The 21,943-nt window shown below is 43.3% G+C and overlaps 1 protein-coding gene across 3 annotated transcripts in view; it reads left to right on the top strand.

Annotated features, from left to right (window-relative positions):
* GUK1 (guanylate kinase 1) overlaps nt 1-21,943 on the top strand; it is a 56,938-nt gene that overhangs the window by 9,660 nt on the left and 25,335 nt on the right. Inside the window, exon 2 of one of the 3 annotated variants that reach the window (XM_054016693.1) lies at nt 12,337-12,525. The exons of 1 other annotated variant lie outside the window; for it this stretch is intronic. The gene's annotated coding sequence lies outside the window, so the exon portion shown is untranslated. Of the gene's footprint in view, nt 1-12,336; nt 12,526-20,570; nt 20,607-21,943 lie in introns of those variants that run through there. One more of the 3 variants, XM_054016694.1, reaches the window with a different exon arrangement.

Below are 21,943 nucleotides of genomic sequence, written 5' to 3'. Positions count from 1 at the left end.
CGAGCTATCAGGAACAGTATCCCTGATAATGTCACAGCTAACCTGGTGGCTGAACTTTGTGATTTTGTCCTCAGCCACAACTATTTCACATTTGGGGACAATATATACCTTCAAGTCAGCGGCACTGCTATGGGTACCCGCATGGCCCCACAATATGCCAACATTTTTATGGCTGACTTAGAACAACGCTTCCTTAGCTCTCGTCCCCTAACGCCCCTACTCTACTTGCGCTACATTGATGACATCTTCATCATCTGGACCCATGGAAAAGAAGCCCTTGAGGAATTTCACCATGATTTTAATAATTTCCATCCCACCATCAACCTCTGCCTAGATCAATCCACACAAGCGGTCCATTTCCTGGACACTACTGTGCTAATAAGCGATGGTCACATCAATACCACCCTATACCGGAAACCTACTGACCGCTACACTTACCTACATGCCTCCAGCTTCCATCCAGGACACACCACAAGATCCATTGTCTACAGCCAAGCTCTAAGATATAACCGCATTTGCTCCAATCCCTCGGATAGAGACAAGCACCTACAAGATCTCTATCAAGCATTCTTAAAACTACAATACCCACCTGCTGAAGTGAAAAAACAGATTGACAGAGCCAGACGAGTACCCAGAAGTCACCTCCTACAAGACAGGCCCAACAAAGAAAATAACAGAACACCACTAGCTGTCACCTTCAGCCCCCAACTAAAACCTCTCCAGCGCATCATCAGAGATCTACAACCTATCCTGAAAGATGATCCTTTACTCTCACAGATCTTGGGAGACAGACCTGTCCTCGCTTACAGACAACCCCCCAACCTAAAGCAAATACTCACCAGCAACCACACATCACTGAACAAAACCACTAACCCAGGAACCTATCCTTGTAACAAACCCCGATGCCAACTCTGTCCACATATCTATTCAAGTGACATCATCATAGGACCTAATCACATCAGCCATACCATCAGGGGCTCGTTCACCTGCACATCTACCAATGTGATATATGCCATCATGTGCCAGCAATGCCCCTCTGCCATGTACATTGGCCAAACCGGACAGTCTCTACGCAAAAGAATTAATGGACACAAATCTGACATCAGGAATCAAAATACTCAAAAACCAGTGGGAGAACACTTTAATCTGTCTGGTCATTCAGTGACAGACCTGCGGGTGGCTATATTACAACAGAAAAACTTCAAAAACAGACTCCAAAGAGAGACTGCAGAGCTAGAATTGATATGCAAACTAGACACAATCAACTCCGGTTTGAATAAGGACTGGGAATGGCTGAGCCATTACAAACGTTGACTCTATCTCCCCTTGTAAGTACTCTCACACTTCTTATCACACTGTCTGTACTCGGCTAGCTTGATTATCACTTCAAAAGTTTTTTTTTTTTTTTTTCTCTTAATTAATTGGCCTCTCAGAGTTGGTAAGACAACTCCCACCTGTTTATGCTCTCTGTATGTGTGTATATATATCTCCTCATTATATGTTCCATTCTATATGCATCCGAAGAAGTGGGCTGTAGTCCACGAAAGCTTATGCTCTAATAAATTTGTTAGTCTCTAAGGTGCCACAAGTACTCCTATCCAGGAGGCAGAAGATGATCTTGATATCAACACAGACACCCCAACTAAGGAAGAGATCATTCAAGCCATCAAATCCTTATAAAATGGGAAAGCTCCTTGCTAGGATAACTTGAATGCAGAATTGTTCAAAGTAAATCCTAAATTAGCAGGGTCTATCCTGGCCCCGCTATTTACATCAGTCTGGGAAAGGGAAAAAGTGCCAGAGGAGTGGACCAATGGGGTTATAGTGAAGATACCAAAGAAAGGAACTCCGTGATTGTAATAACTGCCGTGGTATCACACTTTTATCTGTGCCAAGCAAAGTATTGTGTAAGATCATAGTCCCAGGGATCGGCAACTTTTCAGAAGTGGTGTGCCGAGTCTTCATTTATTCACTAATTTAAGATTTCGCGTGCCAGTAATACATTTTAATGTTTTTTAGAAGGTCTCTTTCTACAAGTCTATAATCTATAACTAAACTATTGTTGTATGTAAAGTAAATACGGTTTTTTAAATGTTTTAGCTTCATTTAAAATTAGGACCCGGGCAGTGTGAGTGCCATTGAAAATCAGCTCGCGTGCTGCCTTTGGCACACGTGCCATAGGTTGCCTATCCCTGGTCCAGCGTATATCAGAGGCAGTTAATAGCGTTCTCAGAAAAGAGCGAGCTGGTTTTCGGAAAGGGCATGGATGCACAGACCAGATCATAATAGAACAGTGCTTAGAATGGCAACGGCAACTCTACATAAATTTCATTGACTTTAAGAAGGCTTTTGATAGCCTTCACAGGACCGGCCTATGGGGTATTCTGCAGGCATATAGAATTAATTTCCATATAATCAATGTCCTCAAAAGCTTCTATTTCAACTTTATATGCAGTGTTGATCAGAGTGAGCTCAGTTTTGAAGTCAAAACAGGAGTATGTTGGGGTGTGTCATGTCTGCAATCCTCTTCAACATTGCCATCGACTGGGTAATGAGGCATACAACAGAAGACATGCCAAGAGGCATTAAATGGACATTCTTCTCATCCCTTGAAGACCTGGACTTTGCAGATGATGTCGCTCTCCTATCACATACCCAACACCATATACAAGAAAAAACAACTCGACTGAACGCGTTCAGCCAGCAAATTGGACTGAAAATCAACCGCAATAAGACAGATATCATGACCTTTAATATTGCCTCACCGTCACCAGTAGGGATAGAGGATTATGTTCTCACCAATGTAGAAACATTCACATACTTGGGCAGCAGCATCAGCCAGGACAGTGGAACAAGCCAGGACATCTGGAACAAAATCAATAAAGCCCCATACCTCTCGTCCCCCAATATAGGCCCATCTCCAGGGCTTCCCTCAGCCCCCCCAATACAGCCCCATTCCCAGATCCCTTCCCCGAGCCCCTGTTTGCCTCCCCAAATACAGCCCCATCCCACCGCTCCCCCCAGCCCTGTACCTCTCCTCTCCCAATACAGCCCATTCCCAGTGCTCGCCCCTAGCCCCCCTTCCCACAGCCTCCTTCTGGCCCCAGCTCTCCCTCCCATCTCCCAATACAGACCCATCTCTAATACTCCCCCCACCCCACTCAGGTTCCCCTCCCACAGCTCCCCATGCCTCCCTAGCTTCCTGACCCCTGCACCCTCACTCCCACAGCCCCCCCGTGTTCTCCTCCAACAATACAGCCCCATCCTCAGTGCTTCTCCTTAGCTTCCTGCTTGAGCTCTCCTTCCACATGCACTCCATGGCCCCCAGCTCCCCTTTCACATGCACCTCGGGGCCCCCAGTTTTCTTCTCAGCCCCCTCCCAGAACCAAGATACCCCCTTCTCCACAGGCTCCCCCTCTACCTGCCTCTCCTTTCCCATCCCACCCTCTGGCTTCAGGGAGAATTATCTCCCACCTTTGTGATAGTACAGGCTGTTGGCATTTTAAATGTCTCTGTCAGCTTCTGCCCCAAAGCACTTTGCGGGCTGGACGTGGGTGATGCCAAACTCCGTGTCGGGGTAGTAGCCACCACAGCCCTCTACTTGGTATGGCAATTTCATACTGTGCTGAATGCACTGTTGACACCTGATCAAGAGTGTTGAAATGAAGGAGAATCCCCTACGCTCCAACCCCCAAAATGCAGCCTCCCTTGGAAGGGAAATTTGGTCTGTTTAGCTGTGCATAGAAAAATCACCCAACAATACAGATCAGGGCGTGAGAAGCATGCAGTGTAGACATGCCTTCTGTGTCTAGTTGCTGCAGCTCTTCTGACTCTTGGGGCTCTTGTGTCGTCGCTTTATGGATGCCTGGAACAGGTTTCTAGTACCTTTCCATCTTTTCTCAATACTCTGTTGAAGACTGGCCTTTTCTCCCTATCTGTATCTCTTTATTTCTTGCTCCCTCTGCCATTACTTAACTCTGGGTTTGTCTATGCTTAAAACGCTGCAGCTGAAGACGCTACCTATTCTGATGGGAAGGATTCTCCCATGGGCATAGATACTCCACCTTTCTGAGAGGTGATAGCAAGGTCAACAGGAGAAGTCTCCCATCAACTTGAGCGCTGTCTATGCCGGGAGTTAGGTTGGTTTAACTGCTTCGCTCCGGGGTATGGATTTTTCACACCCCTGGAGTGACGTAGACAGACCTAATTTTCTAGCATAGACGAGGCCTTGGTTATAAAAGGGCCCCAATATTTGGGTATTGTACAGTGCTTTGTAAATAGCACTGAGTGCCCTGCTATGCACAGGGGACTTATGGTATTTATATGGCACATCAAGTCCTGGCCCTACCCATCCTAGTCTCTTTCCTTCCCTCCTTGTTAATCCTTAGCAACCAGTGTAGATTTCTCTTGGACTTGTTAGTGCTCTTTGCCTCTGATGCCTTTTCGAGTAATGTATTCCACAAACCCATTTCACTGCTGTCAGTTGAGATGATTTTCCATCTCCTTTACCCCTGAACTGACCAAACTCAGGAGGTGTCCTTATGAAAGTGTTTTCATAATGCTTAAATTGGTTTACTAGTGGATTATATTGATTTATCCTAATTCAGTAAGTAAGAGCTAAACCATTTCTGAACCAGTTTAAATAACTCGTTTAAGGAAGTTAAGCAGCAGCTACTAAACTAGATGCTTTTAAATCAGCAGGTTCAGGTAACTTAAATCTAGGAGTTTTAAAAGAACTGGCCATAGAGCTCTCTGCACTGTTAACGTTGATTCTCAATAAATCTTGGAACACTGGGTAAGTTCTAGAGCACTAGAAGAAAGTGAATGTCAATATTTAAATAGTAGATAGGATGATCCAGGTAATTATAAAATTATCAGACTGACATCAGTGGTGGGCAAGATAGTGGAATGGCTGATACAGAACTCGATTAATAAAGAATTAAAGGAGGGTAATATAATTAATGCCAATCATCATGGGTTTATGGAAAATAGATCCTGTCAAACTAACTTGATATCTTTTTTTTAAGTGATTACAAGTTTGGTTGATTAAGTATATTACACCAATATTAAGTATATTACACCTTTGACTTCTGTAAGACATTTGACTTGGTACCACACTGCATTTTAATTAAAGTAGAAGAATACAAAATCAACTTGGCGTTCATTAAACAGATTAAAAAACTGGCTGACTAGTAGGTCTCAAAATGTAATTGGGGAATCATCATTAACTAGTGTGTTTGTGGGGTCCTGCAGGGATAAATTATTGGCCCAATGCTATTTAGCATTTTTATCAATGACCTGGAAGAAAACACAAGCATTACTGATGAAGTTTGTAGATGATACAAAAATCGGGGGAGTGGTAAACAATGAAGAGGACAGATCACTGAGACAGGACAATCTGGATTGCTTTGTAAACTGAGTGCAAGCAAGCAATATGCATTGTGATATGGCTAAATGTATACATCTAGGAACAAAGAATGTAGACCATACGTACAGGATAGGGGACTCTATTCTGCGAAGCAGTGACTTTGAAAGGGACTTGGGGGTCATGCTAATGGAGCAGACTACCTAGGAGGCTGTGGAAGCTCCTCACTGGATGTTTTCAAAAGGAGTCTGGATTGCCATCTGTCTTGGGTGGTTAGACACAACAAATCCTGCATCTTGGGGGGGGTTAGAGTAGATGACCCTTGCGGTCCTTTCTAACCTTATGGTTCTATGATTCTATGCTGGATAATCAGTAAAACATGAGCTCTTAGTGCGATGCCGTGGCCAATAGAGCTAATGCGATCCTTGGATGCATAAACAGAGGAGTATCAAGTAGGAGTAGAAAGGATACATTACCTTTGTATCCGTCACTGGTGTGACGGCTGCTGGAATACTGTGTCCAGTTCTGGTTTCCACACTTCAAGAAGGATGTTGACAAATTGGAGAGCAGTCAAAGAAGAACCACAAGAATTAATAAAGGATTAGAAAACATGCTTTATAGTGATAGGTTCCAGGAGTGCAATCCCTTTAGTTTAACAAAGAGAATGTTAAGGGGGTGACTTATCACAGTTTATAAATGTCCGATTTGTTCCCCAAGTAGGTAATTGAGGGATCTTCAGTCTAGCAGACAAAGGTCTAACACAATCCCATGGCTGGAAGTTGAAGCTAGATAAATTCAGACTAGAAATAAGGTGTGAATTTTTGACGGGGTAATTAACTATTGGAATAATTTATTAATGATTGTGCTGGAGTCTCTATGGCTGGAAACTTTTAAATCAAGATTGGATGGTTTTTTTGAAGAGATGTGCTCTAGTTCAAACAGGGCAAACACAATACCTGCCTTTAAAAAGGGGAACAAACAAGACCAGGGGAATTATAGACTAGTCAGACTAACTTCAATACCTGGAAAGATACTGGGGAAAATTATTAAACAATCAATTTGTAAGCACCTGGAGGATAATAGGGTTATAAGGAATAGTCAATATGGATTTATCAAGAACAAATCATGCCAAACTAATTTTAATTCCTTTCTTTGATAGGATTACTGACCTAGTGGGTGGAGGGAAGCTGATGATGTGATATACTTTGGTTTTAGTAAGGCTTTTGACACAGTTCTGCATGACATTCTCATAAGCAAACTAGGAAAATGTGGTCTAGATGAAATTTACTATAAGGTGAGTGCACAATTACTTGAAAGAGTGTACTCAAAGAGTAGTTATCAATGATTTGCTGTCAAAGTGGGAGGGTGTATCTAGTGGGGTCCCGCAGAGGTCAGTCCTGGATGCGGTACTATTCAATATTTTCATTAAAAACTTGGATAATGGAGTGGAGAGTGTGCTTATAAAATTTGCAGATGACAACAAGCTGGGAAGGGTTGCAAACACTTGGGAGGACAGGTTTAACTTCAAAGTGACCTTGAGAAATTGGAGAATTGGTCAAAATCAACAAGATGAAATTCAATAAAGCCACATGTAAAATACTTCCCTTAGGACGGAAAAATCAAATGCACAACTACAAAACGGGGAATAACTGTCTAGGTAGTAGTACTGCTGAAAAGGATCTGGGGTTATAGTGGACCACAAATTGAATATGAGTCGTTAATGTGATGCATCTGCAAAAAAGGTTGATTATGATTCTGGGATGTATTAACAGGAGAGTTGTATGTAAGACACAGGCACTAAATATCCTGCTCTTCTCAGCACTGGTGAGGCCCCAGCTGGAGTACTGTGTCCAACACTGGGCACCACAATTTAGGAAGGATGTGGACAAACTGGAGTATATCCAGAGTAGAGCAACAAAAATAAAACGTTGACAAAGCTTGATGTATGAGGAAAGATTAAAAATACTGGGTGTTTTCTTGAGAAAAGAAGACTGAGGGGGGACCTGATAACAGTCATCCAGTATGGTAAGGGCTGTTGTAAAGAGGATGGTAATCAGTTGTTCTCAGTCTACTGAACGTAGGACAAGAATCAATGGGCTTAATCTCAGCAAGGGCGATGTAGGTTAGACATTAGGAAAAACTTTCTAACTGTAAGGGTAGCTAAGCTCTGGAATAGGCTTCCAAGTCCCCATCATTGGAAGCTTTTAAAAAGAAGTTGGACAAACACTGTCAGGGATGGCCTAGGTTTACTTGGGGCATGGCTTCACTTGCAGGTGTAGAGAGCTTTGAGTTAAACCAGCCTTCGGAGAGCACAGTAGGGAAAGCGCTGCAGTCTGTCCACATTGACCGCTTCAAACGCACTGGCGTGGCCACATTTGCGGCACTTGCAGCGGCATTGGGAGTGGTGCATTATGAGCAGCTATCCCAGCATGCAAGTGACTGCAACGTGCTTTTCAAATGTGGGGGGTGGAGTGTGATAGGGAGTGTGTTGTGTGTATGTGGGGGGAGAGTGAGTGGGTTTTTGAGGGGCTGAGAGCATGTCAGCATGCTGTCTTGTAAGTTCAGAGAGCAGCAGACCCCCCTCTCCCCTGCGCCTCTCTCTCTCTCACACACAGCATTCCACAGTAATGGTTGCTTTATCTTGGAGCAGATAAGCAGCCAGCTGTCAGAAACGGAGCTTTGTAAGGGCATAGCCGCATTCCTGCAGCGATTCAAAAACAACGACCAGAGTGGCCACTTGATTTAAGGGGATTATGGGATGATTCCGGAGGCTGATCAGAGCGCAGTAATGCAACATCTCGTTCACACTGATGCCCAGGTGTTGTAGCTAAGGCGCAGCAAACGTTATTCCACTCGCCGACGTGGAGTACCAGGAGTGCCGCGGAGTCAGAGCGCTCTATGTGCCTTGCCAGTGTGGGCGGGTAGTGAGCTAGGGCACCCAGGGCTGCTTTAATGCGCTGTAACTCGCAAGTGTAGCCAAGCCCTTGGTCCTGCCACAGCACAGGGGGCTGGACTTTGTGACCACTCAAGGTCCCTTCTCAGCCCTACATTTCTATGGTTCTTTGATGTCTGGCTTTCTGTATAATACAGGAAGCCATACTAGATGATCACAATGGTCCCTTCTTGCTTTATAATCTATGAATTTATGAAACTGTATCCACAGACTGATTTTGCCCCAGATCCCTAAGCAGCCCCCCTGAAGGATTGAACTCACAACCCTGGGTTTAGCAGGCTGATGCTCAAACCACTGAGCTATCCACAGACTGGTTTTCACTGGTTGAAATAAATTGATTTCCAAACTGATTTTAGTTAAACCCTGGCAGATTTTGTATGTAGTGACTGAAAACCTGAACTGTGAACTGGAATTGTAGCTCCTAGCTGATTTCCTCTGTAACCTTGGGCAAGTCAGTCAACCTTCATCACAGCTTTCCACATCTGTGAAAGGGGAATAATAATGCCTGCTGCACATAGGTGTTCTGAGGGTTAATTAGCATTTGTTTACAAGTATCTTTTGAAGATGACATGTCTAATATTAGTGCCAAGCAATATTACTGTGATGTGGAGTTCTAAAGTTGCAACTGGATATGTAATCAAGCTTTTATCTTGTCTTTTGCATTGAGAGGAAGGAATTTTCCCTCCTATTGATTTAATTAAGCCCAGCATAGAAACCACTGAAGCAGAAATATCTAATTACTGCAGACCCCAGCTGGGAGTACTATTAGGAATGCACGCCACCCTCCATTTGTAGCTATTTGTGTCTATGTATCCTTTGTGAACCAGACCGTATGGTAACATGGGGCAAATAGCCTCTTTTTATTTCCTAATTTGAGTTTCGTGTGGCTGGATACGAGGTGATCCAATTAAGTATGCTGCGATCTGATGACGATAGGGGTTCAGATAACTTCCTCTTCTGTTCAGCTTTACAAAGCCTTTCTACTAAATTATTTCCATATAGATAGACAGCGGAAGCCTTTGTTTCCTTTCGGCTTGTTGCCAGCAGGCTGTCCCGAGGCCTGTTGATGTTAAAACCACTTGGATGAGAGGTACAGGAAAATAATTTCTAGTGAAAACAAAACATAAGCGTACTGTGCAGGCTTTCTCAACCAGCCTGCCCGTCCCACATGGCTATATGGGAAGGGTGTCCTGTTATAGAATAGGTTGGGAACCACTGAACATCCTCTATAGAAGTCCTAAAGCACTTCACGGTGCTTCTGATGCTTCTTCCTCCAGATCCCATTGGTTCCCCCAGGAGCTGTAGAGAGTGACCCGCCGCATTCCTCTCTGCCAAAGGGTTGATTAAGCATGCTGCCCTTGCATCACCTGGGAATGAAGGCGCTGGACTCTGATCCCTGAATAGCAGAACACTGCTTTGCCACTAGCCTGCTGGTCCGGCCCTTTCTAGTCTGTCTATCAGAGCGAGAGAATAAGCCCATGATAGTCCAAATTAGTACCAGTCAAATAGCAGCTATGTGGTTTTGCCACATTCACGTCCCCTTTCAGCTGCATTGATGGATGGAAGGAGACAGTGCTTTTTAAAAAAAAAAACAAAAAAAAACCACTTCCCTATTGGGAAGGTCCTTTCCAGGACGCACTCTTTTTGTCACTGTCTCCCACTATGCTGCTCTGCTCCTAGTCTGTTCAGTGTTCTGGGAGCCAAGTGAAACTTCTTAAAGCCTGATCTCATCTTCGATTCACTTAACTGCTAGCATACATCGCACAATGGAGTAGAGCTGGGGGATGTGATGGCAGGAGAAAGCAACCCAGGAATGTAAATAGTCAGAATGATCCTAGCACAATGTAAGGGACTGTGTGTGTGTGTGTGTGTATGTGTATATATATATATATAGCCATGTTCACAGGGATATATGTGAGCCTTCTTGCGGTATTTCATGCTACAGGTTACTTTTACGGTGGAGAAGGTACAGCATGCAGCAGTTGTAATGATCTTGAGTGTGTTAGCAATTTGAAAAAAATAAAATGTGTTTAGGACTGAGTTCTTTGGCAAAGATTGAAAATTGCACAGGGTCCACAAGCTGGGACTTGCAGTCGCTCCTGGATCGGGTCCGAGAAAGCACTGCCAAGCTGAGAGAACCCATGATCGGCTGAAAGTTCATTATCTTGTGACTCATAAGGCTAGCAGTGAATACTGTACATCTATTGAAAGCTGGTGTTTCAAAGTTTCATGTGATAAGAAGTAGTGGTTTCTGTCTCCAGCTGATCATGGGGTAGCAGCCAATCACTAAACTCATGTCATGGTTGCAATGCGAGACTGTGGCGTGGAGGAAAGTAAGAAGTTAATCAAATCACTGGTCTTGCAGTCCAATAATCTCCCAGTATGGGATGGCTTAGAAACATTTATTTTTTGAGACTAGACCAAAATAAATCTCTTTAGGACCAGCATCAGGGGGTAGCCGTGTTAGTCTGTATCTACAAAAACGACAAGGAGTCTGGTGGCACCTTAAAGACTAACAGATTTATTTGGGCATAAGCTTTCGTGGGTAAAAACCTCACTTCTTTGGATGCATCAGAAGTGAGGTTTTTACCCACGAAAGCTTATGCCCAAATAAATCTGTTAGTCTTTAAGGTGCCACCAGACTCCTTGTTGTTTTTTTAGGACCAGCAGACACTTGCAGATATTGGTCCTGGAGCAGAGATCAGAAATAGACATTTTTTGGTACCTGTCTGGGAAAGAAAAAGAGGAGTGCACAATTCTAGAGGAACAGCAGAGTGAGGAGTTGGAGCCCAACAAGAACCTAAGCCAATAAAGTCAAGGCAGTGGAAGTATTTAGCTTGAACTTCTTTATACTTTTAAAGTATTAATTATGGGCTAAACTACAAGGTCGTTGACTGGATAGATTGGTAAAAATGCTTCTAAAATTGAGCTAGGGATGAATTAAAGTAATTGATATTGTGGATATTCACACTCCCCAGTAAAAACCTTTGTGCTGCCCAGAGAGTTGACACGCCTCTTTTTACTCACTCCAGTCTGAGGACTTTGAACAGGACTTCCCTCTATCTTAACACAGGTTGTTGCTTTAATTGTCCTCACAGCCTTTCTATTCTGGATATTTTTCTTTTGCTGTTTGGAGACTTCCAAGAATTTCTGGTCTCTGTTTTATGATAACGTCTATACCATATACAGCTCACGAGAGCACTTTATAATACCAGAAAGAGAGAAGCAAGGAATTGCTCTGTGAGTGTGCGGGTGTATGTGTATATAACTTTATATATTAAAGATTTTTCCTTTAGTGAGTACATTGTCTAGCAAACTTTCATTACTAATACACCCAGGAATTTTTGACATAAACAATGGCAAAAATTGTATCCGTAACTGATGATTTAAAAAAAAAAAAAAACTTGTTTGATTTAATTTTTGTTTTTAAAATAGGATATCTCCATGAATTTATTTCCTAGAACTGGAAGGGACCTTGAAAGGTCATTGAGTCCAGCCCCCCTGCCTTCACTAGCAGGACCATTTACTGATTTTGCCCCAGATCCCTAAGTGGCCCCATCAAGGATTGAACTCACAACCCTGGGTTTAGCGGGCCAATGCTCAAACCACTGAGCTCTCCCTCCCTTCTGTTTTCTGGAACACAAGAAACTGAAACCTCTGTAAGAAGTTTGTGGCATTGTGCTTTTATTTTAAGAAGGTGCTGGGACATAATATACCAAATTCCAACCCAGAATGAATTTTTAGTCGTGTTTATAAAATCCTGATGCTAGAGGTTTATTCTGGAGTAGCTGACTCAGTGGCATTGCACAGGTCCTTTAACTTTACCATCACAGCTTCCAAAAAATCATTATATCTGGAGGGAGTGATTTAGTCAATTAGCATTGTGCCTAGTGAGGTCTTAGTGAAAATACTCTCTTGGCTTTCAAGTGGGCTGAGAAAAGTGGCGGTCTAAAATAGGTTGATCTATTCCCCAAAGAGAATTGAATGTTAAGATTACTTCCTTGTCTCTTTTATGCAGTGTCTGTTCACCATGAAAACTTCACGCAGGCCATTCTGCTGTCAGAATGCTCATTAAGCACAAGTCTCCGTACGTGAGCTGACCGCAGCAATTCTGTTTCCCGAGCACATGCTGTCAATTGCACACTGCTGTCTACAATTGCTTTGGAGCATGCCCCACCCTAAGCAGCCTTCCTCTGGACAACAGCAGGTTATGGTTCTTTACTGTTCAGTTAAGTTATCGCACTGGGCCCGAAGGGAAGGTACCATGTTATGCTACGACGTCTTCGAAGCCCAAAAATGCTGTGTGTGTGTGTGTATTGCAAAGTATTATTAATTTTTGCCATATTACTTAACTTCAACTAGATTGGCTTTCAGAGCTTTGAAGACCCTACCAGTTGTCCCATGGTTTAGAAGGGTGGGGATGTAGTGCTTATAAAGAACATGCTAAAAATAGGAAATGAGATTAAAGGTGTCTAATCCAAAACCCTCTCTTGAGGCTATAGAAAAAACTCTCCTCTGATCTTCTTTTCTACTCCTAAAACGGCTTCATTACCTTCTCTCTTCAAGCCTTTGCTAATCAGTACTAGTTTTGCTGAACTTTCTGTACTCTGGCTTACCTACTGTGCTGCACTTCCCCCATGAAAATCAATGGAATATTAGAGTACCCCAGTGGAAGTCTGCTTGGATGTATATGAAATATTCATCCTCCATCTAGGAGTCATTTATTTATGCTACTGGTTAACATACTTGCTAGCAGGGACAGAACAGTCATGTGCGAGGCACATGTCTCCAAAATACCAACAGCAGTGAAGGACTCAATTGTATACTCTGTCACGCTGTCTGAAGTGGCTCACAACTATGGGTGCCAATCTCGGGTCAGACTGTCAGAAAATGGGGCAGACACTCCAAACTGGTGGTATATTCTATAATTCGATTTCACCAAGCCAGTAATAAATGTGCGCTCCTGGATCACTATATTAGTCTTGCAGCAGAGTCACAAACAGGATCTCCAGCCTACCGTGCCACCAGACAAACTGGACTTTGTGTTATGGATCGCTATACCATCACATTAGCAACAGAGAGTCCTGTGGCACCTTTAAGACTAACAGAAGTATTGGAGCATAAGCTTTCGTGAGTGAATACCCACTTCATCAGATGCCAGGATGATGAAGTGGGCATTCACCCACGAAAGCTTATGCTCCAATACTTCTGTCAGTCTTAAAGGTGCCACAGGCCTCTGTTGCTTTTTACAGATCCAGACTAACACAGCTACCCCTCTGATACTATACTATCACATTAGGTTACTCCCAACCCCGAAGGGTCAGTCACTTACCCCAGATCAGTGGATACTCTTGATTTCACACCGAAGACAACACTGGTGGCCAATTTTTCTAGTAAACTAACTGAAGATTTATTAGCTAAGGAAAAGAAATGAGTTATTGAGAGGTTAAAGCAGGTAAAATACATTAACAGGTGAGTCAAAGTTTGTAAGTCCAAAATGATAGCAGAGATGTAGTGATCTGCTAGGCTTCCATAAGTCTGTCAGGGTTACCAAAATAACTTTGGGGATATCAGTCTTGCATCTGGAACGCAACCCTGTGAGTGTTCAGAGATACAGGATCATTCCCTTTAAACCAGCATAGATCCTGCTCACAGAAGACAATCTGAACAGCTTCTTCACCTACTTAGGTTTTGATGAATAGCACCTGCAGATTGGGTCTGAATTTCCATTGTCGAACACAATGACCCATGCTTTGAAGTTAGCAATTTTTAACATTTCAAAGGCTTCAATCTCATGTGATGGGTAAACATAACGTAAACACAATGTGATAACCAGAAACAATCCTTCATTCGTTTTCATGCAGTTTACACATCGGGTAAATTCTCATTTAATACTAACACACACTTTTGATCTAGGACTAATTAAGTACAGGGATATATATTGTGTGATGTAGTACGGGGGGGGGGAGGGGGCGCTAGTTCAGTGGTTTGAGCATTGGCCTGCTAAACCCAGTGTTGTGAGTTCAATCCTTGAGGGGGCCACTTAGGCGTCTGGGGCAAAAATATGATTGGGGATTGGTCCTGCTCTGAGCAGGGGGTTGTACTAGATGACCTCCTGAGGTCCCTTCCAGCCCTGATATTCTATGATTCATTCAACAGGTTACAGATAGGTGAAGACAATATCATTCACATTTCCTTTGAACCAATTTAATGTTGTGTTGGAGGCCAAGGCCAAATCAGCAGGGGAGCACTTGGATAAGATGCAGGATCTGAGATCCCCTGAAGAGCCACTATCAGGCCTCACATAAAGGAACTAGAAAACTCCTGCAGCTGTGAGTGTCTTGGAGAACTTGGATTTGCCCTTTCTGAGGTAAAATCTACACTCTGGTATCAGACTGCCACCTTCATGCTGTTGAGTGTCTCAGCAGGGTTGGTGAGAAAACAAAGCCTGTGGTTTTGCAGCAGTGCACTTTGTGGTAGGCTATCTTCCACAAATGGTACAGTAAATGCTATTTTTGGCAAATGCTGGCACAGCAGTGACAATTGCCAACTGGCAGTGACCTAACAAATGTGCACTAGCAACCACCCACAGTGACTGCCTCAGCTATTTGATCTTATGGAAAGAATTGCTTCATTATTTGCAATTCACATATCACTTCTTCCTCCACCACCCCAACCTCTCTTTTTAGTCTGCACAGGCCTGCTGTGATGGTTGCCAGCAAAGGTGGAGAAGTGGGAACAAATTTGGGGGGGGGAGAGATCCTTGGTTCTGCTTCGTTTATCTCTTGAAACCAGACTCCAATAGTGATGTTCAGTAGCACGGGTTGTGAATCTGTCCTGCGATGACCTACAGGGTAGTTGGCAGTCCCTCATAATGTATAAAACAACATCCTTTAAAAATGTGGATATTAACATACTAGTGACCCTGTTTACATTCTGACTCCCAAAGAGAAGGATTAGTGTTAGAAAATGTTCAATGACTACCCAGATTCAGAATTAGTTGGCATGGGGTGTTGTGTGTAGTAGTTAGTTAGTGAAGGAGACCGGGAGTCAAAACTCCTGGATTATATGTTCCTGTCTCTCCCACTGGCTAGTTGTGACCTTGGGCCAGGCACTTAATCTTTTTGGCCCAGATCCACAAAGGTATTTAGGCTCCTAACTGCCATTGATTTTTTTTTATCCATCTATAAATTCATCTAATATTTGCATCCTATTGGTGGTATGAGATTTAATGTTTATAAAGCACTTGAGATACTTTCCTGAAAGACGCTCTCCAGAGTTCTTACACAATGGTTTCCTAAAGGAAGCTATAGACAGCTGTTGCCCAAGTGCATCCTATCTGGTTGGTTCTCAGATTTACTCTTTATTTCCTTGCATGGTGTCAAGTATCAGGGGGTAGCCGTGTTAGTCTGTATCTACAAAAACAACAAGGAGTCTGGTGGCACCTTAAAGACTAACAGATTTATTTGGGCATAAGCTTTCATGGGTAAAAACCTCATTTCTTCAGATGCAACTGAAAGCTTTACCCACGAAAGCTTATGACTATCAAAAGGCCCAACTCTGCCCTACCCCACTGGCAAACACTTCTGCTTCTCCTTGACAATCTCTACAAAGCAGCTACACCCTTTCCTATTAATGAAGCTGTGGCATGTTGAAAATTTGGGAACAATATAAAATGGATTCATTTTGATATTAAAATAAATAACACACTGGATACTGTACTATTGGACAGGTCATGGTAGAGGGCAGTGACTGGGGGTGGCTTTGGGGAATCCCAGATAAATAACTTGAGGGACCTGTGGCATAGTTTAACAAACTGTCCAGTACAGATGGCCATGGGTATTGTCATCTGAATGCATTGTTGTTTGAAATAGCACCTCTCAAAGTCTGTGCGGGTAATGACACCTCCACCCCAAACCCAGATCTGCCTTTAAATAGCTAAAATGCTCAAGTACAGTGGTGAATGGGCACAGCAGAAAGAAATGGTTACCCATCTTCTTGTCATGTTCTCATACTGCTTCTGGCTACATCCATGCACATGCGATTGCCTGATCGTTGCAGTCCCCCAAGTCACTGGAAGACATTTGCGCTCCAGGAGCTGCTTCTGATTTTGAGGCTCTCTGCCGCAGTCACAGGACTTGGGGGCTATTGATGTAGCTCCACTTGATCATTGCATCTCTAGACCAGCCAACTCCAATGCAGAGTCGATTAAGGTGACACCGTGTAGCCCTGGGTTGATCTGCACTGAGTAGTAGGGGCTCAACTGGTGGGAGCTGGAGCGCACATGCTACAGGGTTGTCCTCCACTTGGTTGCCATAAATGAACCCGTGTGTGTGTGTGAGTGACAATGTTAGGGGTTTAATGGTGGCAAGAAAACTTTGTCATGATGTTGGGCGACTCAGCATTGGTGTTGCATCTTATAGTAGATGTCTTGGATCTGTGCATTGCCTAACATGGCGACCCCTCTGAAGCATTGCCTTGTGCGCTTGACTCTCCTAGCAACATCCGGGCATATATCAGGAGCAGCAAGGCGCGTGAGGTTACCCGTGTTCCTTCAGTACTTCGGTGCATTCCAAGTTCCTGTTGCGTTTGCTCCTTCTCAGATTTTATGCAAATACCCAACATGCATTGACCTCTAGCTGGACCCCTGTCACCCCTAACATTAGCACCCAATGATGCCAAAAGCTCACTCAGGTAGAGTTCCTCGTAAGGCCAGTTTAGTTAGATTTTTACATGGAGTTGTTTGGGTAGAAAAAACGAAATGATGAAAGCTGATAGCCAACCATTTAAATATTAAAACCTATTTTAAGTCAGATGTTTGTCCTGGTTTAGATGTCACTTTCTTTTTCTGTTGCTTTTGTTCAACAACTTGGCGCAGGTCTGACTAGGAAAATGGTGTTGCCAGTTAACTTTCACAGAGGGCTGTAGGGCATGGCTTTAGAGTGTACGAGGAATCCCCAAACTAGGTGTATTTTTCCATTTGAATTCCCAAAATAGTACTCTTTGACTGTATTAATGTTTCCAGACCCCTTTTATCCTACCAGCTATCTGTTCTGTTTCCAGGAACTGAGCCCGAAAGCCCAAATGATTGACTGTTTGTATTACGGTGACACCTAAAGACACCAATCACGATTAATTGTACCCTTAGTGTGCTAAGGCATATAGGAGGGGTGGCCAATCTGTGGCTCCGGAGCCACATGCGGCTCTTCAGAGGTTAATATGCGGCTCCTTGTATAGGCACCAACTCGGGGGCTGGAGCTACAGGTGCCAACTTTCCAACGTGCCAGGGGGGAGTGCTCGCTGCTCAACCCCTGACTCTGTCACAGGCCCTGCCCCTACTTCATCTGTTCCCCCAAGGCCCCCACTCCTTCCAGCCCCATTCCCTGAGCCTACCATGCCCTCGCTCCTCCCCCCACCCCCCAGAGGAGGAGGCGCTGATCAGTAGGGCTGCTGGCAGGCAGGGGAGAGCTGATAGGGGGCTGCTGAGGTATTACTGGGGCTCTTTGGCAATGTACATAGATAAATTCAGGCTCAGGTTGGCCACCCCTGGCCTATAAGAACAGACAGCTCAGAGACCAGTGGAGTGTTTGATCTGCACCTGTGTTTGCATGCCCTTATAAGGGCAGACAAGATATTTTTGTAATTCCCAGATTATTTTATTGGAACAGTGTAATTCCACTTTGAGGCCAGCCTACGTAGTAAGTCCTATTTTTCCTCTTAACATCACAAGGGTAATATACTGAGTATTTTGTTTAAAATGCCCCATAGTGTATCATGGCGAACGCTCCAGTCTAGCCACACACGTGTTACTTGCAGCACCGAATCAGACCTTTCTCGTTACGTTTCAAAATTAATTTTTGTGCTGGAGAAAGATGCTAGGCTGACAGTTCTGGAGACTGACACCAAAATGATCAAACCTTTAAAATGTGAGTTTAGGAGCCTAGCTTTAGGCCTGAAGCCCTTTATTTAGCTACAGCCCAAATATTGTACAAGCAACTGCGCAAACAGCAGCAATAAGATCTTTTACCACTTAAAAGAAAGGGACTGTCTCTAAGGAACAAGAATAGTTCAGTCCCCATGACTCAGTCAGTCTTTGGCCTTTATGCTGAGGTTGGGTGTCTTCCTCAAAGAAATACTGTAGCTTAACCTGAAATTATGAGCTTAATGCAGGATTCCTTGGGTGAAATTATCTGGCTTGTATTATGCAGCAAGTCAGACTAGATGATCATAATGATCCCTGTTGACCTTAATGTCTGTGCAGCTGCCAACGAGGGGACCAGTTGTGCTGATGTTTTTTGTGCTGGGGGCACCTGTCTAGCGGGATCTAGACTGAGACCATCAGACTTGCTTTACAGAGGCCATTAAAGAGCCATCAGATGGTAACACCTTTTTCAGTTTCTGTGGGCTGGATTGGCACTACTGATGTATGGGTGAAAATCTCTGCATTCCATTACCGTCCAAAGGGTTTTACTCACAGCTGTAATGCACACCGGGCTTACTCAGTACAACAAGAAACATGGCAATAAATTATTTAAATCGTCCTGGCAGTTTTTAGCGTTTGTCTATCTTGCTGTCTAACAGGATTATGCTAAAAATAAGCCTTAAAGTAGTTAGAAAGCAGTTACTTACCAGAGTCCTATTAGTATGCAATCTCCAATTTGCCTGACCTCCTCCTAAGCCATATCATTTCCCCTGTTTAGACGCAGACCTTTCTCCTTCATGACACTCAGCCGAGTTGCAAATCATGCTATTGACAAAGCCATATTTGTAACTGTTACCAGAATGTTCAGAAATTATACAGGGATCAAAAACAGAGCTTGGACCCTGCTCCTGGAGTTAGCCTTAGCAGTGTATTGGCTAGAATAGTTGTTCTTGTACGTAAAGAGCTGTTGTCCGCTTTGTAGCACCAAACTGTGCTAGCTACAACCCTGTGTGAACGCATTTCTCCAGCCAGTGTAGACTGGGCTATAGGCATAGGCCCTGTTCAATACGATTGGTTTGCAAACATGTTTATGGTGACATTTATAAAACTTGCAATGAAATACAGGCAGCAGAAACAGCAGCTAGAGGGGATTGGTATGATTACACAAAGGTGAAAATAGAAATGGTGAGTGACATGAAGCATTTAAAAATCAGTAGTGGCATAATGAGAGTCAAGGTAATGACTCAAACTAGGTTACAATAATAACCCCATCTGTCTGCAGGACTGAGCTGGACATGGAATCTAGCATATGCCCATATAGCACTAAGCAGTGGGTCTATACCAGGGGTAGGCAACCTATGACACGCGTGCTGAAGGCGGCACACGAGCTGATTTTCAGTGGCACTCACACTGCCCGGGTCCTGGCCACCGGTCCGGGGGGCTCTGCATTTTAATTTAATTTTAAATGAAGCTTCTTAAACATTTAAAAAACTTTATTTACTTTACATACAACAATAGTTTAGTTATATATTATAGACTTATAGGAAGAGACCTTCTAAAAACGTTAATGTATGACTGGCACGCAAAATCTTAAATTAGAGTGAATAAATGAAGACTCGGCACACCACTTCTGAAAGGTTGCCGACCCCTGGTCTACACTGTATTCTTGTATATTGGTAAATCCAGAGTCTGTTTTATGTCAGTATAAAATTAAACTCAGCGGAGCTACTAGTGTAACTCCAGAATGTAACTGAGATAAGAATCTGGCCTAGTTCAGTTTCAATAATTTTTGCTATCTATAGAGAAAGGTATAGATAAAATAAAGATCTGATTACTAATTTTTCCTCTATCTCTTTACAGCTGTGCCTGAGAGCTCAGCATTGAGAATGCAGTCAAAGTTGACCCAAATTTTCTTCTTTTAACTTGAATTAAATAGCAAACCCTTTCCCTATTGTACTTGTTTTTGTAGATGATCATGTCTTTGCTGCTAAGATGTTCTTTTTATGGATGTGTAATATTTCAGATCAGTTACATATAAACAGTCACTTAAGTTGGTCCCTTGTATTTCTTAAAAACCCCAGTATGCTTTGATGTGGAAGGCTTATGCTGGCTTTTACCAGAGTGTTACCCGGGGATGCCTGGAGATTTAGCAGTAAGAATAGTAGGAGAGTGGAAGAAACCACAGGAGGAGATTAAAGATCAGCGGAGAGTTTTCATTGGCTCCTTTAAGATGGAGACTCTGTAATTAAGGATTTAGATGGTTCACAAATAGCTCAGCTTTCTGCCTGCTCGCTCACATTATCAGTTTGTTGCTGTTACAAAGAGCTGGATTTTATACTTCGACTAAAAGGGCATAAAAGTAAAAGGTAAGGCATGCAATTGGGGAATGCTGCTCATATGCCAATGCTATTTAAGCAACCACGATTATCTCTGTCTCCTTTCCGGATCAGCTTTGAATAGAGTGCAGTTCCTGTAACAAATTTTGTTTGCTTTAAATTTCCCTTTCCTGTTAGTGGCTGTTAACGGATAGGAAAAGAAATGCGAGCAGAGAAAAGAAAATTTAAAAGAGGAGACAGGAAGAATAAAAATATCCAAGCACTCCCGACTGGCATATACAAGTAGGAGACTGAAGAGTTCTGTGTTTCAGGCAGCCTAAGGAATTCTTGTTAGCAGGCAGATACTGTGGTGAAGAGTGAATTATTAATGCCTAGATAAGTGGCAAAGGTCCTCGTTGGCATTTGAGTGTCAGGGTGTGCTGGGGTTGATTTTAATTATGCCCACGGGAGAGCTCTCTCTCATCGGCATAGAGTGGCTACTTGGGAGACCTTACTGCAGCTGCAATGGTACAACTGTGGCAGTGTAGATGTAGCCTAGTTACTATTCAGCTTTTGGAGGGCTGGAGAAAAAGCTGCCTTATATATCTGGTCCTGTCCTAGACCAAAACAGTAATAATAATATGCACTTTCAGAACCTCATTGTTGTTAAAAGCATTTTAATTAAGCCTCATCATGACCCTATCACTTAGCGATTATCCTTATTTTATGGATGGGAAAAGTGGACACCAGGCAGAGAGACTGAGTGACTCGTGCAAGTTCACGCAGTGAATTAATTTGTGTTGGTAGAATCCTGTACAAACAAGACTTCCTTATGTATATAAAAATTCCCTTCTTCAGTGTATACAGAGATTAGTAGTTGTCAGGCAAGTGTCTGGTAATGCATAATATCTTGTATGGGGTATACAGAGGATTCGTGTGCTGATTTTGGAGTTTGCTGAATTTATAAATATAGCGTCTGGATGGACTGTGGAGCTGTGCAGATTAGAGTTAGAGATACACAAGTAATCCACCTGCTCTGTTCTACCTGCCCTGAGTCTGAGTTGTCACATTAGCTAAGCCTGCAGTGCATGTGTGACTGGGACTAATTCTGTAAGTGTCTAATTGTTTGTGTCTTTACGAGTTTGAGATGAGACCCACTGAATCTTTTAGTCCAGCAACTCTTACTAGTGCAGGATTGTTCCTTTGGGGGTGCTCTGCATGCCAATACAGGATGCAATTCATCTGCACCTGTATGAGCGTTGGCTAATTATTAGCTCACCTCACACCCCAGGGAATTATGCAAGTGAACACTCCCTCTTCCCTTCCCCCTCCTCCCTACTAGGTAAGCAAACAGTCACTGGTAGGTTGTGTCTGGCCCAAGGTCACGC

This window comes from Malaclemys terrapin, chromosome 2 (genome assembly GCF_027887155.1).
Source record: "Malaclemys terrapin pileata isolate rMalTer1 chromosome 2, rMalTer1.hap1, whole genome shotgun sequence".
Taxonomy (NCBI): domain Eukaryota; kingdom Metazoa; phylum Chordata; order Testudines; family Emydidae; genus Malaclemys; species Malaclemys terrapin.
This window is presented reverse-complemented; position numbering and strand designations above follow the sequence as displayed.